The sequence below is a fragment of the Coregonus lavaretus genome, assembly GCF_964263955.1.
Source record: "Coregonus lavaretus genome assembly, contig: HAP1_SCAFFOLD_54, whole genome shotgun sequence".
NCBI classification, from domain to species: domain Eukaryota; kingdom Metazoa; phylum Chordata; class Actinopteri; order Salmoniformes; family Salmonidae; genus Coregonus; species Coregonus lavaretus.
This window is the reverse complement of record NW_028158385.1, coordinates 2475974-2498180: the sequence shown is the minus strand read 5'-3', so window position 1 is coordinate 2498180 and position 22207 is coordinate 2475974.

Below are 22207 nucleotides of genomic sequence, written 5' to 3'. Positions count from 1 at the left end.
TGTTCAATAAGATAGAATATATACCTTGTTATTAGCTTGTACCTATAATTGTTGATCAGTTAGGTAGCATGTTAACTAACTACTAATACACTGCTTAAAACTATAATTGTTCAGAATGTGTAGGTTTATTAGTTAATAAGAAAATAAATCAAATGTAAGTGTTCAATAATTCAATGTGTTGTGTTTAAAAACAAAAATATCTGATCATATAAAATGTGTTGTGTTTATATTACTTTTACAAATACAAATATGTGATAATAAACTAACAAATGTCAAATCATATTTGTCGCGGAGATGGCCAGTCAATTTGTGTAACGTTAGTGTGTATTCTACGTAATGACGCAATTTTACGTTAACCCATAATGACTTCATCACGCAATGACAGCAACTTTTAGCAACAAATCGACCTGCCTCTTGCAACTTGCCGTGAAAATGAGTTGGCAACACTGGTAGTATGAAAATGTATGCACTCACTAACTGTAAGTCGCTCTGTATAAGAGCGTCTGCTAATTGACTAAAATGTAAAATGTAAACGGTAGGGCCAACCCAAGGATCCCGGAATGCACGGACCGAGGGTAGTTAGTCCATCAGTCCAATAGATGTCGGTGTTGCACTGTGGTAGTGGGGGAACAGGAAGTTCCGGGTTGGCGCGACCCATTGTTCAGAATAAAGAATGCGCCAGACCTGTGCATACAATAAGATAACCTTTGTGTCCGTTTCTATTTATTACTAGAGGTATGTAATAGCACGTTTAAACTTTCTAATGTCGAAAGAACATGTCATACCATGCTAGGTAACAAATCCGTTAAGGTATTATCACGTTTGGTAACGGTTTGATGTGTTATTTTTGTGTCAAACCGAGTGAGTGAAAGAACGTGATAAAAACTATTTTACAAGTCACATAGCTAGAGATTTGGGGTTTGTCTGAGTGAATGTACATAATTTTCTCATGTTAGTTTAATAAATAATCAATTTATTTGAGATTTTGAGTTCGTTTTGCATATTATTGTTTTTGTGTAAAATTCACAAGTTGGTAAAATGGCGGCTACTCTCGGTCAGCGTCAACCGACTTCAGTGAGGACAGTGCGGGTGCATCAGAGACAATTTCACGGTCGGACTACTGTTTTGAAGCTGAATGTAATGATTATCAGTTTTCTACATGTGTACTAATATTCAGACACATTTAGTAGTTAATGTCTTTATCAATAAATGTTGCTATGGTGTAAACAGGAAATACAAATGGTTTTGATTGATGTAATACAGTGAAGACAAGGTTATTCGGGAAATTAGCACACAATGCTGTCTAAAACAAACTGTAACCTTGTACTAAATGGATTTTGAGTCATTTATGCATTTATCAACTATAGGTTAGGTATTAGCTCAAAGGTATTGTGGAGCTCCTGCACCTTAATATAAACTAGTACCGGCACACAAAATGAGTATTAGCACCTATTTCAGTCCAAGTCAAGCACTGAATTAGATAATTGAACAAGAAAAAAGTGAAAATATTTTTAGAGAATAAAGAAAGTGCCAGAACTGTCAAGACAATTAATTTTTTGTATCTGTTTCTCTTTATTACTACTGGCCGATTCAGGTAAGTCTGAGGCCGGTAACATCAACAGTGAGGACAAACCCAGCCTGCCTCTCTCCTTCCACACTGAGTCCAAACCTACAGTCACTGGGTCCTGATTGTGACAGTGGAGCCCAGTTTGCATCGCAATATCCAGAGATGGCATCAGTGAAGCTGGAAGACTGCAGTCAAACACTGGAGCTGAATGTCAACTTTAAAGATGAAGAAGAGGAGGAGAAGATTGGGAAATCTGTTTCTCATGGTAAGAGCAGGTTCTATCTAATTAAGTTTGTTGGACATGATTTGGAAAGGCACACACCTGTCTATATACAGTGCATTCGGAAAGTATTCAGACCCCTGGACTTTTTTGAGATTTTGTTACGTTTCAGCCTTATTGTAAAATAGATTAAATAGTTTTTTTCCCTCATCGATCTACTCACAATACCCCATAATGATAAAGCCAAAACTGGTTTTTGTTCAATTGTTGCAAAAACAACATATGAACGATCACATTTCCAAAATGTCTTTCTACTCTGCGAGTGTCTAAATCATGATCCCCTTGATCATAGTCTCCTGAGTGGCGCAGTGGTCTAAGGCACTGCATCGCAGTGCTAGCTGTGCCACTAGAGATCCTGGTTCGAATCCAGGCTCTGTCGTAGCCGGCCGCAACCGGGAGACCAATGGGGCGGCGCACAATTGGCCCAGCGTCATCTAGGGTAGGGGAGGGAATGGCCGGCAGGGATGTAGCTCAGTTGTTAGAGCATGGCGTTTGCAACGCCAGGGTTGTGGGTTCGATTCCCACGGGGGGCCAGTATAAAAAAATAAATAAAAAATGTGTGCACTAACTGTAATTCGCTCTGGATAAGAGCGTCTGCTAAAATGACGTAAATGTAAAATCATAGGACTGTTTCAGCCTAGTTAAGCTGTTTGCAGCCTTTGAGGTGGGAAGTTCTTCATACTGAGCTTTAAGACCAAATAATTCCTTGTTTACTTCGACTGAGTTATCCCAAAATGCTTCCCTCTCCAATTCTCTGATTTTGCTGTCCATTGCTCTCATTTTCTGATTTATTTGATTTTAAACTGGTAAAACGTATAATTTGCCCGCAAATATGTGCTTTGAAAGCCTCCCATCTGGTACTCGCTGACGTTTGGTCAGTGTTCAATGTCAAATAAACATCTATATGCACTCCAACGTAATGTAAGAAGTCTGGGTCCTGTAACCATCTGGGATGCAAACGCCATCTAGAGGATCCTTTTACTAGTTTTGTATCCCTATAGAATAATCACACAAGGGAATGGTCATTCAAAACAATAGTATCATATCCATTTCCTGCTACATTGGGAAGCAATGAGCAAGAAACTAAAAAGTAGTCTACATGAGAATATGATTTAAATGTTGACGAGTAACATGAATACTCCCTTTTACTCGGGTTCTGAGTCCTCCAAGGTTCACATAGATTTAAGTCCTTAATGTTATATTTGCATGATTTTAGCTTTATTAATAATTAATTAATCGTTAACATTTGGTTCCTGCATGTGACCGACCAATACCTCACAAAGCTTCTTCTCTCCAAGCTGAGACCTTGAAACTGAGATATCCCTTTTGGATCCCAGAACAATGTTCTGGGCGTACTGCCAATTGGTCTGAGGAGGTCAGTCATCTGCACGAACCAAGAACATTTACCCTCAAATTTTTTAGAGCAGGCTAATACTGCAATTTTGTATTAATTACCGTATCAATGAATTTAATGTATATAGGCTGTGAATGGCCTAACACACCAGTACAGTAGGTGGCAGTGTATGCACCTAAAATTTGAATGCGCTCCGCCAACCAAATCCCGAAGAAGAAGGATGGAGAATGTGAAAAAGTTCATCTTTATTATTGATGTTTGATGAAGAGTATCTACCACCCTATTTAAAGCTGGGATATATAATATACCCCATAAGAGAGTTTGTGTAAAACCTGATGCAATGCAAGAAATGTAAAAAGTTTGGCCACATGTCAAGTGTTTGCAGACGGAAGGAATATGTTATTGAAGAGCATGTGAATGTAAAATGTTGTAACTGTGGTGGGGGTCATATTCCTGAATTCCCAGAGTGCCCTGTTAGGGTGAAAGAGGTTGAGGTGTCAAGGATCAGGGCTGTACAGCAAATCTCCTATGTGGAGGCGGTGAAGAGAGTTATAGTAGCAAGAGGCCACAGTTCTGAAGAAGATATGGCGGTGAATGCACTGCAACCAGTTGCAAATGTTGTACGTCAATCAAGTGATCTGGATACACTTATTTTGGAAGGTGGATTTTTTAGTATTTATAGCCACAGTTATTAATTTTACTGCACAATAAGTCCAAGAAGCTGGACATCATCATATCTGCAGCTGAGAAGTTTTTGGGTCTCCAAGACTTCACGGCAGAAGCCCTGCAAGGTCTACTGTAGCCAGAAAATGTTCCGCCCTCACAGGATCCTTCTGAGCCTGTGTAGGGACCTGATTAGAACAGAAAAACAGGCTGATTTAATTTAAATGTTGTTATTGATAGTTTGTATCATTTTTTTTTGAAATACTGTATACACTGAACAAACATATAAACGCAACATGTAAAGTGTTGGTCCCATGTTTCATGAGGTGAAATAAAAGATCCCAGAAATGTTCTAGACACAAACTTATTTCTAAAATGTTGTGCACAAATTTGTTTACATCCCTGTTAGTGAGCATTTCTCCTTTGCCAACATAATCCATCCACCTGACAGGTGTGGCATATCATAAAGCTGATTAAATAGCATGATCATTATTACACAGGTGCACCTTGTGCTGGGGACAAGAGTAGCTGAGGAGGTGCTTGGCAGCATCTAATGGGGATCCCTAACAAATAAAAAAATGCCACTCTAAAATGTGCAGTCTTTTCACACAACACAATGCCACAGATGTCTCAAGTTTTGAGGGAGCATGCAATTGGCATGCTGACTGCAGGAATGTCCACCAGAGCTGTTGCCAGAGAATGTTAGGTTAATTTCTCTACCATTAGCTGCCTCCAATGTTGATTTAGAGTATTTTGCAGTATGCCCAACCAGCCTCACAACTGCTGACCACCGTGTATGGCGTTGTGTGGACGTGCGGTTTGCTGATGTCAATGTTGTGAACAGAGTACCCGATGGTGGTATCGGGGTTATGGCATGGCATAAGCTACAGACAACTAATACAAATGCATTTTATCGATGGCAGTTTGAATGCACAGAGATGCCATGACAAGATCCTGAGGCCCATTGTCCTGCCATTCATCCACCTCCATCACCTCGTGTTTCAGCATGATAATGCACAGCCCCATGTCGCAAGGATCTGTACACAATTGAACATGCTGAAAATGTCCCAATTCTTCCATGGCCTGCATACTCACCAGACATGTCACCCTTTGAGCATGTTTGGGATGGTCTGGATCAATGTGTACCACAGCTTGTTCCAGTTCCCGCCAATGTCCAGGAATTTCCTAGAAGCCTAGAGTCCGGGAAAAATGTATTATTTTAGAAATGGATTTCATGCAATTCTATATCATTTTAGATGACTGGAGACTTTTGCAGAATCTTTTTTAATACCTCACAAATGACCAAAATGAAATGCTACTTTGACACTGAGAATCTGAGATCAATAACCACGACCTTATCTTGAATCCATCAATAGCTTAGGCCCCTACAGTGAGAAAAAGTATTTGATCCCCTGCTGATTTTGTACATTTGCCCACTGACAAAGACATGATCAGTCTATAATTTTAATGGTAGGTTTATTTGAACAGTGAGAAACAGAATAACAACACAAAAATCCAGAATAAACACATGTCAAAAATGTTATATATTGATTTGCATTTGAATGAGGGAAATAAGTATTTGACCCCCTCTCAATCAGAAAGATTTCTGGCTCCCAGGTGAGATTAGGAGCACACTCTTAAAGGGAGTGCTCCTAATCTCAGCTTGTTACCTGAATAAAAGACACCTGTCCACAGAAGCAAGCAATCAATCAGATTCCAAACTCTCCACCATGGCCAAGACCAAAGAGCTCTCCAAGGATGTCAGGGACAAGATTGTAGACCTACACAAGGCTGAAATGGGCTACAAGACCATCGGCAAGCAGCTTGTTGAGAAGGTGACAACAGTTGGTGCGATTATTCGCAACTGGAAGAAACACAAAATAACTTTCAATCTCCCTCGGCCTGGGGCTCCATGCAAGATCTCACCTCGTGGAGTTGCAATGATCATGAGAATGGTGAGGAATCAGCCCAGAACTACACGGGAGGATCTTGTCAATGATCTCAAGGCAGCTGGGACCATAGTCACCAAGAAAACAATTGGTAACACACTACGCTGTGAAGGACTGAAAACCTGCAGCGCCCGCAAGGTCTCCCTGCTCAAGAAAGCACATATACAGGGCTGTCTGAAGTTTGCCAATGAACATCTGAATGATTCAGAGGAGAACTGGGTGAACGTGTTGTGGTCAGATGAGACCAAAATGGAGCTCTTTGGCATCAACTCAACTCGCCGTGTTTGGAGGAGGAGGAATGCTGCCTATGACCCCAAGAACACCATCCCCACCGTGGAAACATTATGCTTTGGGGGGTTTTTTCTGCTAAGGGGACAGGACAACTTCATCGCATCAAAGGGACGATGGACGGGGCCATGTACCGTCAAATCTTGGGTGAGAACCTCCTTCCCTCAGCCAGGGCATTGAAAATGGGTTGTGGATGGGTATTCCAGCATGACAGTGACCCAAAACATACGGCCAAAGCAACAAAGGAGTGGCTCAAGAAGAAGAACATTAAGGTCCTGGAGTGGCCTAGCCAGTCTCCAGACCTTAATCCCATAAAAAATCTGTGGAGGGAGCTGAAGTTTCGAGTTGCCAAACGTCAGCCTCGAAACCTTAATGACTTGGAGAAGATCTGCAAAGAAGATTGGAACAAAATCCCTCCTGAGATGTGTGCAAACCTGGTGGCCAACTACAAGAAACGTCTGACCTCTGTGATTTCCAACAAGGGTTTTGCCACCAATTACTAAGTCATGTTTTGCAGAGGGGTCAAATACTTATTTCCCTCATTAAAATGCTAATCAATTAATAACATTTTTGACATGCATTTTTTTCTGGATTTCTTTGTTGTTATTCTGTCTCTCACTGTTCAAATAAACCTACCATTAAAATTATAGACTGATCATGTCTTTGTCAATGGGCAAACGTACAAAATCAGCAGGGGATCAAATACTTTTTTCCCTCACTGTACATGGTTTGACACCAGTATTGCCAGCATTTGTTTTATTCACTGGGCTATCTAGAGTGATCAGAGAGTAGACTAAAGAAGTGAAGTAGACAAACTGCCAATGTTTTAAAGTTCTATTAAATGAGTCTGTGTAGTTACTAACCCTTGTGATAGTGAGTGGAGGATGATATGGCTTCTTCATCTGCATTGCTTGCTCTTTGGGGTTTTTGGCTGGGTTTCTATAAAGCACTTTGACAACTTCTGATGTAAAAAGGGCTTCATAAAATACATTTGATTGACATGTATATCACACCAACTGACTGGTTCTTCTGATGTTGTTCACACAGGAGACCATGTTGAGACATTCTCTACATCCATAGAGCAACAGCAGGAAGATCACAGAGCTAAGAGGTCTCAACACTGCCCACATTGTGAGGCGAGTTTCTCAATTCTATCAAAGTTAAAAATACACCTACAAATACACACAGGAGAGAATCTGAATTCCTGTACTGACTGTGGGAAGAATTTCACAATATCAAAGGCTCTGACAGTTCATCAGAGAGTGCACATAGGAGAGAAGCCTTACTCCTGCTCTGACTGTGTAAAATGCTTCACAACATCAACTAACCTAAGACTTCATCAGAGAACACACACAGGAGAGAAGCCTTACTCCTGCTCTGACTGTGGGAAGGGTTTCTCTCGACTGGACACCTTAAAACAACATGAACGTATACACACAGGAGAGAAGCCTTACTCCTGCTCTGACTGTGTAAAATGCTTCAAAACATCAACTGAGCTAAAAGTTCATCAGAGAACACACACAGGAGAGAAGCCTTACTCCTGCTCTGACTGTGGGGCGAGTTTCTCTCAACTGGGCCACTTAAAATCACATGAACGTATACATACAGGAGAGAAGCCATACTCCTGCTCTGATTGTGGGTTAAGTTTCTCTCAATCTGGCAACTTAAAAATACATGAACGTATACATACAGGAGAGGAGCCTTACTTCTGCTCTGACTGTGTAAAATGCTTCAAAACATCAACTGAGCTAAGACTTCATCAGAGAACACACACAGGAGAGATGCCTTACTCCTGCTCTGATTGTGTAAAGCGCTTCAAAACATCAACTGAGCTAAAAGTTCATCAGAGAACACACACAGGAGAGAAGCCTTACTCCTGCTCTGACTGTGGGTTAAGTTTCTCTCAATCTGGCCACTTAAAACGACATGAACATATACACACAGGAGAGAAGCCATACTCCTGCTCTGACTGTGGGAAGAGTTTCTCTCGACAGGACCCCTTAAAAACACATGAACGTATACACACAGGAGAGAAGCCTTACTCCTGCTCTGACTGTGGGAAGGGTTTCTCTCAGCAGGAAAGTTTGAAATCACACCAAAGGATACACACAGGAGAGAAGCCTTACTCCTGCTCTGACTGCGTAAAATGCTTCACAACATCAACTGAGCTAAAACTTCATCAGAGAACACACACAGGAGAGAAGCCTTACTCCTGCTCTGACTGTGGGAAGAGTTTCTCTCGACTGGGCCCCTTAAAAATACATGAACGTATACATACAGGAGAGAAGCCATACTCCTGCTCTGACTGTGGGTTAAGTTTCTCTCAATCTGGCAACTTAAAAATACATGAACGTATACACACAGGAGAGAAGCTGTCTGTGAGATGAGATTCTACATATCTGGCAATTTAAAAAGACACCAACGTATACATAAGAAGTGGTAGTGGATTGGATACACTATTGTAATCCTATTGTTTCTCACTGTGAGAGAACTGTGCAGAGGTACGGGAAAGTTGTAGAATGTTAGAATCTCTTTACTGATCAGTGTGCACCTTGTCAGTTTTGCAGTGCTTAGATAGCTCCTACTGTAAAGATAATGAGAGGTCTAGGGTATAGAGGAAACCACGAGTACATGCATCCATGCCGTGTGTCAGCATTGCAGGATGGTGGTGGTGGTGTGGGGTGTGTTTTCATGGCACACATTGGGCCCCATGATAAAAGTGGAGCAACGTTTGAATGCCACAGGATATCTAAAAATCATTGTCAATCAGGTGCATCCCTTCATGGCAGAAGTTATCCATCTGCAAATAGTTTTTTTCAGCAGGATTATGCCCCATGCCACAAGGCTTGTCCAGGAATGGTTCCACGAACATGACAGTGAATTCAGGTTACTGCAGTGGCCTTCCGAGGCACCAGATCTCAATCCAATTGTGCATCTGTTGTAGGAGATGAAACGAGCTATTCGGAGTCGAAATCCACTGCCAGTCAACTTGACACAACTGTGGGAAGCATTGCAGTCAACATGGGCCAGCATCCCAGTGGAACGCAGTCAACATGGGCCAGCATCCCAGTGGAACGCTTTCGACACCTTGTAGAGTCCATGCCCCGACAAATTGAGGCTGTTCTGATGACAAAGACTATCAGCTGTTCAGAAATGACAGGTCCAGAGAGGGGATGCGAGGAGGGGGTGTGGCTATGTATGTGAATCACAGTATGCAGGCAAAGAGAAGAATAACTGACCTAGAGAAAGAAGAGTTTGAGTGTCTTCAGCTCCGTCCTAAACAACACCCCAGCTCAGTTTCATCTCTGGTAGTGGAGTGCTCTAACATCCACCATGGGCACATGACAAAACACTGCATCAGAACACTGTGGATTATCTCATAATCACTGTCCATGTGATCAGGATGTCCTCTCCCCAAATGGGTCTCATCCTGTGTGGGGACTTTAATCACATGCCTATCAAAATGCTGACAAACTCCCATCCAGACATGAAACAAGTGGCGGTCCCCCTTGAAGACAAGACCACAGAGGGGACTCCATCCTAGATCTGATCAACACAACCCACTGTCCTTGCCCCTCTCGGATCCAGTGATCACAAATGTCTGCTGTTCTCTTCAAACACAACATCAGGAGGGAGAAGAGAGGTGCAGCGGAAAAAAGGACATCTGGTAACCCAGAACAGAAAGGAGACCTTTGCACGATGTATGGCCAGTACTGACTGGTCTGCCATATATGAGGTGGAGAGCATCGATGCAAAGGTGGAGACGTTCAACTCCTGCATTCAAACTGCACTTGATGTATGCATGTCAATAAGAAAACAACAACACTGGACAAGCCCTGGATGACTGAAAGAATAAAGGCTGCCATCAGGAAAATACAGAATATTTTCATCAGATGGGGAGAAACTATGACATGGAGAAAAAACAGAAACACAGTGCAAATGCTTATCAAGGAAGCAAAGACAAGCTACTACAAAACTGAAAACCAGGACCTAAAGAAGAAAAACCCTAAGGAATGGTGGGACTTCATTAACAATGGACTGGAACCAAAGAAAACATCAGGAGGGAGAATACAGGTCGAGGGAATTGAAGACGACGACCTGGCTGATATTTTGAATGGCTTCTTTGCTGAGGCATGGACAAGCACCACACCTCTTGCCATCTTCCCCCTGCCCATGCCTACAAAGCAGGTTGAGCTGTGCAGCATTGGCCAGTTAAAGCAAGTTCTGAACAGACTCAGCCCACGTAAAACATGTGGGCCTGATGGAATTCCAGCCTGGCTACTAAAGAGCATGCAGAAGATCTAGCCCCTGTCATCAAACACATTGTTAAAACTGTCCCCTGCCTGTAGGAGGTGTTATCTGAGTGCACGATTCAGTATGACTACCTCCCAAAGTCCAGCACTACTACCGCCCTTGTGAAAGCCACATAATCCTGGCCCAACACTCTAAACCGCTAGGCTACCTGTTAAATACATAACACAATATGTGACATAAGTAGAATAAAGAACACTTGAAACATTACAGGACATTTTTCATGATTGAAATTGAAATATTTAAAAAAAGCAGTGGGTAGAGTGGCGTTTCGCAGGCGGTTTGTATGGGCAGTTATACAGGACAGTTTGTGGCTGTTTCTCAGGAGCCTGGTGGTGCAGTTACCTCTTCTTGGAGGGAGCAGGTCATTCAGTGGATGGTCAAGAGTGTGCATGTCCTTCACCAGGTGCACTGCAGCCTGTTCTCACCTGCTCTGCAGTGACGGGAGCTGTGGTTGGACTGCTCCACCTCTGGAGATGATCCTCAAGGCCCTCCTCTGCACCCTGTCTAGTTGGGCCTGCTGCTTTTTACTGCATCCAACTAACAGCACTCCACCATATTCCAGAACAGTCAAAAAGGCGTTTCGAGACCTTTCTCACTGTCTGCTCCACATGTCACCACTGAGGTTAGAGTCTAGATTAAAATCAAGATACTTGGTTGTTGTTACCACTGGTACTTCCTGTCTTCCTAGGATTAGTGGTGCAGGTTGTGGATGGTCCTCTGACCAACGGCTAAATGTACCAGTTGCCATCACCCTCTGCCCTCTTTCGGTGATGTAGCTGTGGAGTCAGGCTAGTAACCTTGGACACAGTTCAATGTCAGACAGATGTTGCAGGAACTATGGGTGATCTACTCGATCAAAGGCTTTGGACACATCAGCAAGTAACACCCTCACCATCGTTGGGTTTATGGAGTCTGTAGCTGTCAGCCAGTAACTGAAAGGTCGCTGGTTTGAATCCCGAGCCAACTAGGTCAAAAATCTGTCATTGTGGCCTTGAGCAAGGCAATTAACCCCAATTGGTACTATAAGTCGCTCTAGATAAGAGCATCTGCTAAATTACAAATATGTAATGAAAAATCATGTTTGTACATTAATTTGTGCTGGGCAACCTTTTCTCTTGTGCATAAATATAACAAAGTGTTTAAAGTGAAATAGTTAGTGTCTATACAGTGCATTCTGAAAGTATTCAGACCCCTTGACTTTTTCAACAACAAAAATAAGTTACAGCCTTATTGTAAAAATGATTTTATTTTTATTTTTACGAACAACAACAAAACTCCCTCATCAATCTACACACAATACCCCATAATGACAAAGTGGAAACAGGTTTAGACATTTTTGCAAAACCTTATTTACATTTGTATTCCAGACCCTTAGCTATGAATCTTGAAATTTAGCTCAGGTGCATCCTGTTTCCATTGATATTCCTTGAGATGTTTCTACAACTTGATTGGAGTCCACCTGAGATAAATTCAATTGATTGGACATGGTTTGGAAAGGCACACACCTGTCTATATAACATCCCACAGTTGACATTGCATGTCAGAGCAAAAACCAAGCCATGAGGTCGAAGGAATTGTCTGTAGAGCTCAGAGACAGGATTGTGTCGAGGCACAGATCTGGGGAAGGGTACCAAAAAATGTCTGCAGCATTGAAGGTCCCCAAGAACACCGTGGCCTCCTTCATTCTTAAATGGAAGAAGTTTGGAATCACCAAGATTCTTCCTAGAGCTGTCCACCCGGCCAACTGCGCAATCAGAGGAGAAGGGCCTTGGTCAGGGAGGTGACCAAGAACCCGATGATCACTTTGACAGAGCTCTAGAGTTCAGCCCGCTTGGAGTTTGCCAAGAGGCACCTAAAGGACTCTGACCATGAGAAACAAGATTCTCTGGTCTGTTGTTACCAAGATTGAGCTCTTTGGCCTGAAAACCAAGCGTCACTTCTGGGGGAAACCTGGCACCATGCCTACGGTGAAGCATGGTCGTGGCAGTATCATGCTGTGCGGATGTTTTTCAGAGGCAGGGACTGGGAGACTAGTCAGGATCGAGGGAATAATGAACGGAGCAAAGTACAGAGAGATCATTGATGAAACCTGCTCCAGAGCGCTCAGGACTTCAGACTGGGGCGAAGGTTCACCTGGATCAGCCAGAGCCCAGACTTGAACCCGATTGAACATCTCCGGAGAGACCAGAAAATAGCTGTGCAGCAACGCTCCACATCCAACCTGCTAGAGTTTGAGAGGATCTGCAAAGAAGAATGAATCAAACTCCCCAAATAAAGGTGTGCCAAGCTTGTAGCATCATACCCAAGAAGACTCGATGGTGTAAGCGCTGCCAAAGGTGCTTCAAGAAAGTACTGAGTAAAGGGTCTGAATAATTAGATATTTCCGTTTTTTATTAATAAATTAGGAAAAATGTCTAAAAACCTGTCTTTTGCTCTGACATTATGGGGTATTGTGTGTAGATTGACGAGGGGGGGAAAAAACGATTTAACCAACTTTAGAATATGGCTGTAACGTAATAAAATGTGGAAAAAGTCAAGGGGTCTGAATACTTTCAGATTGCACTGTATATAGCCAAGCTATCATTGACTAGGTATTGGCACCCCATGTATATTGCCAAGCTACCATTGACTAGGTATTGGCACCCCATGTATATAGCCAAGCTACCATTGCTCATCATGTATTAATTCCTTGTGCTACAATCTTTTTCCTATTATTATAATTGTTGTATTGTGTTCTCCATTGTTGGTCAACATTTCACTGTTAGTCTACACCTGTTGTATACCAAACATGTGACAAAATGAAATGACTACGTATTTAGTTAATTGTCTTCTAAAACTATACTGAAAAAATATATAAACTTGACGTGTAAAGTGTTGGTCCCATGTTTCATGAGCTGAAATAAAAGATCCCGGATATTTTCCATACCCACAAAAAGCTTATTTCTCTCAAATTTGGTGCACAAATTTGTTTCCATTTCTGTTAGTGAGCATTTCTCCTTTGCCAAGATTATCAATCCACCTGCGAGTTGTGGCATATCAAGAAGCTCATTAAACAGCATGATCATTACACAGGTGCACCTTGTGCTGGGTACAATAGAAGGCCACTCTGAAATGTGCAGTTTTGTCACACAACACAATGCCACAGATGTCTACATTTTGTGGGAGTGCACAATTGGCATTCTGACTGCAGGAATGTTCACAAGAGCCCAGGACCTCCACATCGGTCTTCTTCACCTGCAGGATCATCTGAGACCAGCCACCCGGACAGCTGATGAAACTGAGGAGTATTTATATCTGTAATAAAGCCCTTTTAGTGGGGAAAAATCATTCTTATTGGCTGATGGGTGGGCCCCTGTCATGTGAAATCCATAGATTAGGGTCTAATGAATGTATTTCAATTGCAGTGGCGGCTCCTGAAAAAATTCTCAGGAGGGGCAATTTTTCTGATGATTTAGGTGACCTACACACATTTAAAAAAAGATATGTCCAGCAACAACATGAAGACAGGGGCAGCATATAAGTCAATACCAGAAGCATTTATTGACTGATCTCAAAAGTGTTGGCTTACCAGGGTTGGTGGAGCCCTCAGTTTCATCTTTGCCTCGCAAAGCTAACTCAAACACTCCGCAAAACTTCACACACTGGATTAGCCGGCTGAGGATGTGGCGGTTCTTGCTAATGTCGTAGTAAATATATTTGTTATAGTGAATATGGAATATGATATGTTGAGTAAAATGTTGTGCTAAGATCTATTTAGGTCAGGAGCTGGTTATAAGTTCTGTTCCTATCCAATAACAATGGACAAAAGGGTCCTATCTTGTCAGCCTTGTCAGCAGGTGGCCAAGGACAACACCCACGCCATAGGCCTCTCAGTTCTTCCAACTCACGAGTTCTTGCTCTGAGGACACACACACACACAAACACACACACACACACATCATCACTGTTAAACACACACACACACACACATCATCACTGTTAAACACACACACACACACACACACACACAAAAATCCCCTCTCTTAGGCTGAACATTTGAAGACAGAGAACCCGACTCAGAGCCAATGCAACAGTGACAGTAGCCTGGAGGGGACCTCGCCCAACTCATCAGGACCAATCAGAAGATCAGAACTACTAGATTGAACCTACTTCATTTATTGCATAAAATGTCTGCACACAATGTTTCGGGGCTCTCTTCAGATAATAATAATAATAATAATAATAATAATAATATGCCATTTAGCAGACGCTTTTATCCAAAGCGACTTACAGTCATGCGTGCATACATTTTTGTGTATGGGTGGTCCCGGGGATCGAACCCACTACCTTGGCGTTACAAGCACCATGCTCTACCAGCTGAGCTACAGAAAGTGGATACTCATGGATGCGCATTGCAATTGTAAAATGTCAACACAATTGGAGACACCACGTCATTTTTGGAGACATGTTATTGACAGTAAACTATTGTAGATGCGACTGCTAACTAAATAAAACATTTTAGCTGGCTAGCTAATCATCTTAGCTAAATGTGGGGCAAACAATTCAGTTATTTACCGTTAATTTGAGGGATTGGGGTGAAAGAAATCGAGTTACATAGTGATACTTTACGATATACTGTATTGACAATATCGCAATATTTTAGCGCTAGTTGGCTGTACCTGCACCAAAATACCATTATTGTTCCTTCATAGCTTGTTCTCAATCTTTTCACATTGGGAGCCAATTTGTTTTCATCACTTTTATTTCCATGACTGATCAAAACTCGTTCTCATGGCTTTCTGATCCCTCTGCAACAGACATATGGTGCGCAATAAAATCACAGTATCGAATCGCAATACGTATAGAATCATGAGACTCGCAATGCTGATGCATATATCTTATCGTGAGGTTCCTGGCAATTCCCAGCCCAAGTTCATTTGCCACAACAAATCTCTTCGCTAGCAAACGCGATGTCTTCTCCAAAACGGCAATGTGTCTCCAGCAATGTTTACTTTTTTGACGTTCTATGGCATCTCCACTTTCCAAGCATATATGACCACATGTAATATTTTGGTAAGTGATGCAAATAGTGAACTATGTAGGGCCAGGATGTAAAATATATGTAGCTGCAGCAATTTCTCTTATCTGATATGGTAAGTAATGGGGCTTAATTTATAGCTCCCTAAGAGTTTGACGAACGGGTCCGTGAACGCGATTCCAGATATATTTACCTCTGAATAAACTGCCTTTATTACACCATATCCACCCTGTCCAAAGTCTCTACTTGGTCTCAGTTGGTTCTCCAGTAAACTTGTGATTATCAACACTAACCTCATCGTTGTGGCGGCGGACAGCTAGCCTGTATCCCTCGTCATCCAGTTGAGTGAGTGGCAATGTCTTTTTTCGTTCGTACCAATTTTTGGAAAATCCTCGGGTGTAGGACTTTCCGCCTTTAGTAGAAACCTGTTGAATTATTAAATTTGGTCTGGGAGGTCCTAATTGTTTCGTTGCCAATTTATCTTCATTTGTTCGCCGACAAAAAGGAACTTCTTTCAAACAATCCACTCTTTTCTCAGTTACGTTCATGGTTACGTAACGTATGACGAAAGCGCGTAAGTGCAAGCCCACAGACACCCATTGAGATTGTATTGAAGGCTCTGAAATTTGAAAAAAATAGATTTTACATGGGAGTCTATGACAGACTTCTGGGCGATTTTCAACCTGACTGAAATCGCCCCAAAAGGGGGGGGAGCCATTTGAAGCACGACTTTAGCCTGATTCGACATTTAGTGGCAGTGTGGCACTGTGGCAGATCAGACATATAGATTACAACACTGATAACTACTGTTGCCGTGATATAATTGATTAGAAAAAAAATCCCTTCCTTTTCCCGTTTGGCAGTGCGTCGCCCATATCGCCCTATTGAACAGGCCGCCCCTGTTCAATTGACTGATTTCCTTATATGAACTGTACCCCAGTAAAATTGTTGAATGTTGTCTTTATATTTTTGTTCAGTTAGTTAAAATCTTACAAAACAACAGATGATGATTATGTTTGGAAAACTGCATTGATGGGCAATGAAAAATAACATTAGTACATTAATTTGTACTGGTCAACCTCTCTTTCTCTTTTGTATTCAGTTCTTCCATATTAGATCTGACAGTATGAATGGTTCTTATGGTTGTATTCAGTTCTTCCATATTAGATCTGACAGTATGAATGGTTCTCATGGGCTGAGTGCCTGGAGTGACTACAGTCATACCAAGTTTTCTTTGACCCTGTGATCTCACCAGGACAGAACCACATGTGTCTATCTCACTCCAGCCCAGAAGGTGGCAGTGATGTACCTTTAACGTTGGTCTGAACACCACCGATAAACACCATAGAAGAAGAATGCATGCTTAGCAACAACCAAGGGGCCATGCAGCTTTCCACTGTTCCAAAGACTGTCTATTATATGGAACAGATTGGCATGTGACCACTCTAACAATGTAGACACGTCCTCAAAGATTGGACATGAATCGGTGTTGGTCAAACTCTTCTCTTCTCTATCATTAAATACAACAAAACTATGTTTTAAGTTAAATATTTAGTGTTTGTCTAAAGCTGGAAAAAAAAGACCTGAAATGAGCATCACAAAGATACATTTGACCTATGCACTAACAAGCTTTTTCAATATACGCAGCTTTGTCACCGGCTGCAGTACTGTAGCTTTATTAATCTACTGTACTTCAACATGTACTCACATTGGATGGGTTGAATAGGATTCAAACCATGTCTTAAACTGCTACCTAGCAAGTTACAAGCCACAACACACATGTAAAGTTGCTGTAGAACTGTTTCATGGGGTGTGAAAATATATGTAATCAAAACTACTGGATATCTTTAGAAGTAAAATTGTTCTACAATTTTCTTACACTGAGAATGTGGAATAGTTTTTGTAGGTCGGCAGGATAAACAATTGAATCTCTATTAAGATTTAAGCTTGCAAAATGTAAAGGGGTGTGTAGACTTTCACTGTGACTGTATACGTACCATTGACTTGCAGTGGATTTGTGCCACAAATGCTAAAAAGTTAGCATTTATAACAATAGTAAGATAAACAATATATGCCCAGGACTATATTGAGGGACAGACAGTTGAAATGTCCAGTTGATTATGTAAACAGTCTTGTAGAACTCTGGCATTGATGGTCCATCTGAGGGTGAGTTATTGATATGAATGCTCAGAGTAAAAGAGCTGTGAACTCACCTGTGATGGCCCACATCTACCACAACCTTTCCTATTGTGTTTGTAAGCACCACAGCATTTTAGGCAGCCATTGTTCAAAATGTGTTCACACATACAGTACAATGGGAGGGCGTGTGGAAGGAACAGGGGAGAACCAGGAGTTTGATCTAATAATAAATAATAATAATAGGTCATTTAGCAGACGCTCTTATCCAGAGCGACTTACAGGAGCAATTAGGGTTAAGTGCCTTGCTCAAGGGCACATCGACATATTTTTCACCTAGTCGGCTCGGGGATTAGAACCAGCGACCTTTCGGTTACTGGCACAACGCTCTTAACCACTAAGCTACCTGCCGCCCGTGACTTCTATTTAGGACTGGGATCCCTCTATGGGCCGGGCTTTTCAGAATATCTCTCGATTCTCTTTTAAACATGCTAGAAACCTAAAGGACAGCCTAGTAAGAGCAGATGAATATGTTCCCCCTCAGCATTTCCTATCCACCCTCCCCTCAAATCATTGTGAGAACTGTAATGTGATGACCAAGGGGGATTTCTTTCTTCACCCTCATACTGGAAATAAAATGTATGTCCTGGGTAGAATTTCCTGTAAAACAAAATGTGTGGTATATTTCCTGATGTGCCGGACATGGAAGAACTGGGACATTTTCAGCTTCTAGGAATTGTGTACAGATCCTTGCGACATTGGGCCCTGCATTATCATGCTAAAACATGACGTGATGATGTCGGCAGGATAATGGCCCTCAGGATCTTATCATGGTATCTCTGCATTACATTTGCCATTAAGAAAATGCAATTTTGTTCCTTATCTGTAGCTTATGCCTGCCCATACCATAACCCTGACACTAACACGGGGTACTCTGTTCATGACATTGACATCAGCAAACCGCTCGCCCACACACCACCATACACATGGTCTGCAGTTGTGAGGGTGGTTGGGCATACTGCCAAATTCTCTAAAACAAAGTTGGAGGCGGCTTATGGTAGAGAAATTACCATTAAATTATCTGGCAACAGCTCTGGTGGACATTCCTGCAGTGTTGCATGCTCCCTCAAAACTTGAGACATCTGTGGCATTGTCATTGGTAGAAAAAGCACCCATTTGTCATACTTGAGTAAAAGTAAAGATACCTTAATAGAAAATGACTCAAGTAAAACTGAAAGACACCCAGTAAAATACTACTTGAGTAAAAGTCTAAAAGTATTTGGTTTTAAATATACTTAAGTATCAAAAGTAAATGTAATTGCTAAATTATACTTTACTATCAAAAGTAAAAGTAAACGTATAATCATTTCAAATTCCTTATATTAAGTAACCAGATGACACCATTTTCTTTTTTAAATTGTATTTATGGAAGCCAGGGTACACTCCAACACTCAGACATCATTTACAAACTAAATGTGTGTTTAGTGAGTCTGCCAGATCAGAGGCAGTAGGGATGACCAGGGATGTTCTCTTGCAATTGCGTGAATTTGACAATTTTTCTGTCCTAAGCATTCAAAATGTAATGAGTACTTTTGGGTGTCAGGGAAAATGAATGGAGTAAAAAGTACATATTTTTCTTTCGGAATGTAGTGAAGTAAAAGTTGTCAAAAATATAAATAGTAAAGTACAGATACCCCAAAAAACGACTTAAGTAGTACTTTAAAGTATTTTTACTTAAGTACTTTACACCACTGTGCATTGTGTTGTGTGACAAAACTTCACATTTTAGAGTGTTTTTTTTTCACGGGGTATCTTATATATCCCAGCTTTACATAGGGTGGAAGATAGGCTTACCCTGGCGTAACGTTTTGATAACAGTGTAAATCTCTCTAGGACAAGGTGACTTTGATCAATATATTCGCCTGTATTTACCCCCCAAAAATGAAACGCTAATTAGCTGCTAATGTGGCTATCCTAAAGAACTACAAATGCCATGATGATCTGGACAAGACTGCCGAATCGAGGCAAAGGTAAGGATCTCTGGATTAACTATATAATGTTAGCTAAATGTAGTAATGAATAAATAGGCTACATTTATTTAAATGGACAATTCTGATGGGGGGCATTTACCCCGCTACTTTAAAAAACGCCCCTTTTCTAAAAAAAAAACATTTAATTAAATAACTCAAAAAGTGTAAACTGTAGCAATTTTTGTCCCTCTATAGTTTATTAGCCTAAGCATGACCTTCATCCACATACAGTGGGGAAAAAAAGTATTTAGTCAGCCACCAATTGTGCAAGTTCTCCCACTTAAAAAGATGAGAGAGGCCTGTAATTTTCATCATAGGTACACGTCAACTATGACAGACAAAATGAGATGCATGACCTCCATCCACATAATTTCCCCCCCCCCCCAAATGTTGCTTTTTTGTGTCAGCAATTAGACATTGTTCTTAGGGGGGCGAGTTACCCCCTAGTACCCTACCGCCAGTCTCCTCTAGGTACATAGGATGGCTACTTTCCAACCAGAACCCTGGCCTGATGCGAACGTGAGTAGATTACGTTGAAAACAACGGTCGGCCATCTTGGAGACAGTCTCTACCTCTTATACCTCAGCGGTCAGGCGGGCACCATTCTTCAGATAAAGAAAAAAGAGCTAAAACTGTGCTGTCAAGACAATGCTAGGTCACAAATACGTCAAGGTATTATCAAGTTTGGTAAAGGTTTTAGCTATGTGTTATTTTGTGTCAAACCGAGTGAGTGAAGAACGTGATAAAAACTATTTTACAAGTCACATAGCTAACTAGAGACTTTGGGTTTGTCTGCGTGATTGAATGTACATCATTTCGTCAAGATAATTTAATAAAGAATCAATTTATTTGAGATTTCTGAGTTCGTTTACATCAACATACTTCACTGCAGACAGTGCGGATGCATTAGAGAGAGAGAGAAGTTGACGGTTGCACTACTATTTTGAAGCTGCCTGAATGTAATGTCCAGCAGTTTTCTACATGTGTTGAAATCTAGGGTTGGAACCGGTTCAGGGAACAGAACAGAAAAAGAACATAAAAAAGAACCGGAAACTAAAGTGTTCTATACTTTTCAGGAACAGCAGTTATCCAGGTAATAACGTTATTTTACTCTCCGGGTATTTTTCCAGTCCCACAAAAATCGCAACAAAGCTCACTCTAGAAACGTATTCCAGTTTCTGCCTGCCAGCTGGCATGGAAATCTATGCCAGTGGGTGTGCGTGTGGAAACGACCTGCTCCTCCCCTCTGAAGCATAGGTTACTGTATCCTACTGACAACGTTACAAGCATGATTCAGAAATTAGGGAGATATGTTTAATTTGAGAAGAATGGATGAACTTTTTCAATGCTAGTTAAGGATACTATAGTCACCACGTTTCACATTGGATTTATTAACGACAAAAAGGTACGACCTGTTTTTAATTCTAGTGCTGCACTGCACAAACAAGGTTGTTAGCTAGCTAGCTAACATCTGCTCTGGTCCAACGTTAAACCAACTCTGAAGTTCAGACATTCAAAGTTCCTCCATAGAAGCCGCTCCTCCGTAGGTATAATTATGTGGGCCTAATTCAGATAATGCAGGTCATAACACGATGCCCAGCTCTTCAATGCAAGCTTTCTCTATCCTCTAACGAGCTCTCCACACCCGAAAAATGTCGCACCTTACACTGTGATTGGCAGCACAGTGTGCTCTGAAGGATTTTCCTATACAGATACTCTGTGGTGTTCTAGTGTATTTATTCTCCCACTTGGATGTCACTTCCACAAGCTTTAAATTGAGGGCCAGGTTGTCAGGATGGGTAATGTACTGTACACATTAATTACAAGTACTCTTAAAGATACACTTAATTTTAATTGGCTAAATCCTGTGTAACAACTAGTAATTACATTGTACTTGGCTAACATTACATGTACTATGCTTTGAAATAGTGTCTTATTCTTCATCTGGGATTTGGATTTGTAAAATGTATTATAACATGTATTTAATATATGTCTGATCAGGCTCAGGTAGCATCAGGTTTGTATTTTCATGCTGATCAAAGCTCTAATCAAATCCAGACATTTATAAGTGTTATAATGCTTTTGAATGACACTTCCGGTTTTGGCGGAAAATACCGGGTTACCCGGGAGAAGAGTGATTTATTCTCGGGATGGAACATTTGTATAATATCGAGGAAATATTAAACCCTGATGCGCATACCAGTTGATTCACAAGACACCAACTAAGTAACTTACACGTACGGTATCTTCATTAGGCCTAATGGCATTTCATGTCCATGATAGGAAGTTTGTTGTAGTGACTCAGTAAGGCTAATTGTAAAAGTAACCCTCTAAAGTGCCATGTTTGTACAGTTTATTATGTGGAGGAAACATTTAGGCAGCCAGGACCATACACCAGGACCGCTCCGTAGGCAGCACTGTAGGCCTAGCTTTTACTGCAGTCCAGTGCCATGGACATCTTTGAAGTTTGGCCTCTAGTAATTTAGGACGGCAACTTTATGAAGGCCTCTTCAACGTTGTCTTATCGTACAAGGCTCTACAGATATGTAAAATAAAAACAGGCTATTTTTATTGTTCATATTATTTGCGTTGATTATGTATTGAAGTCA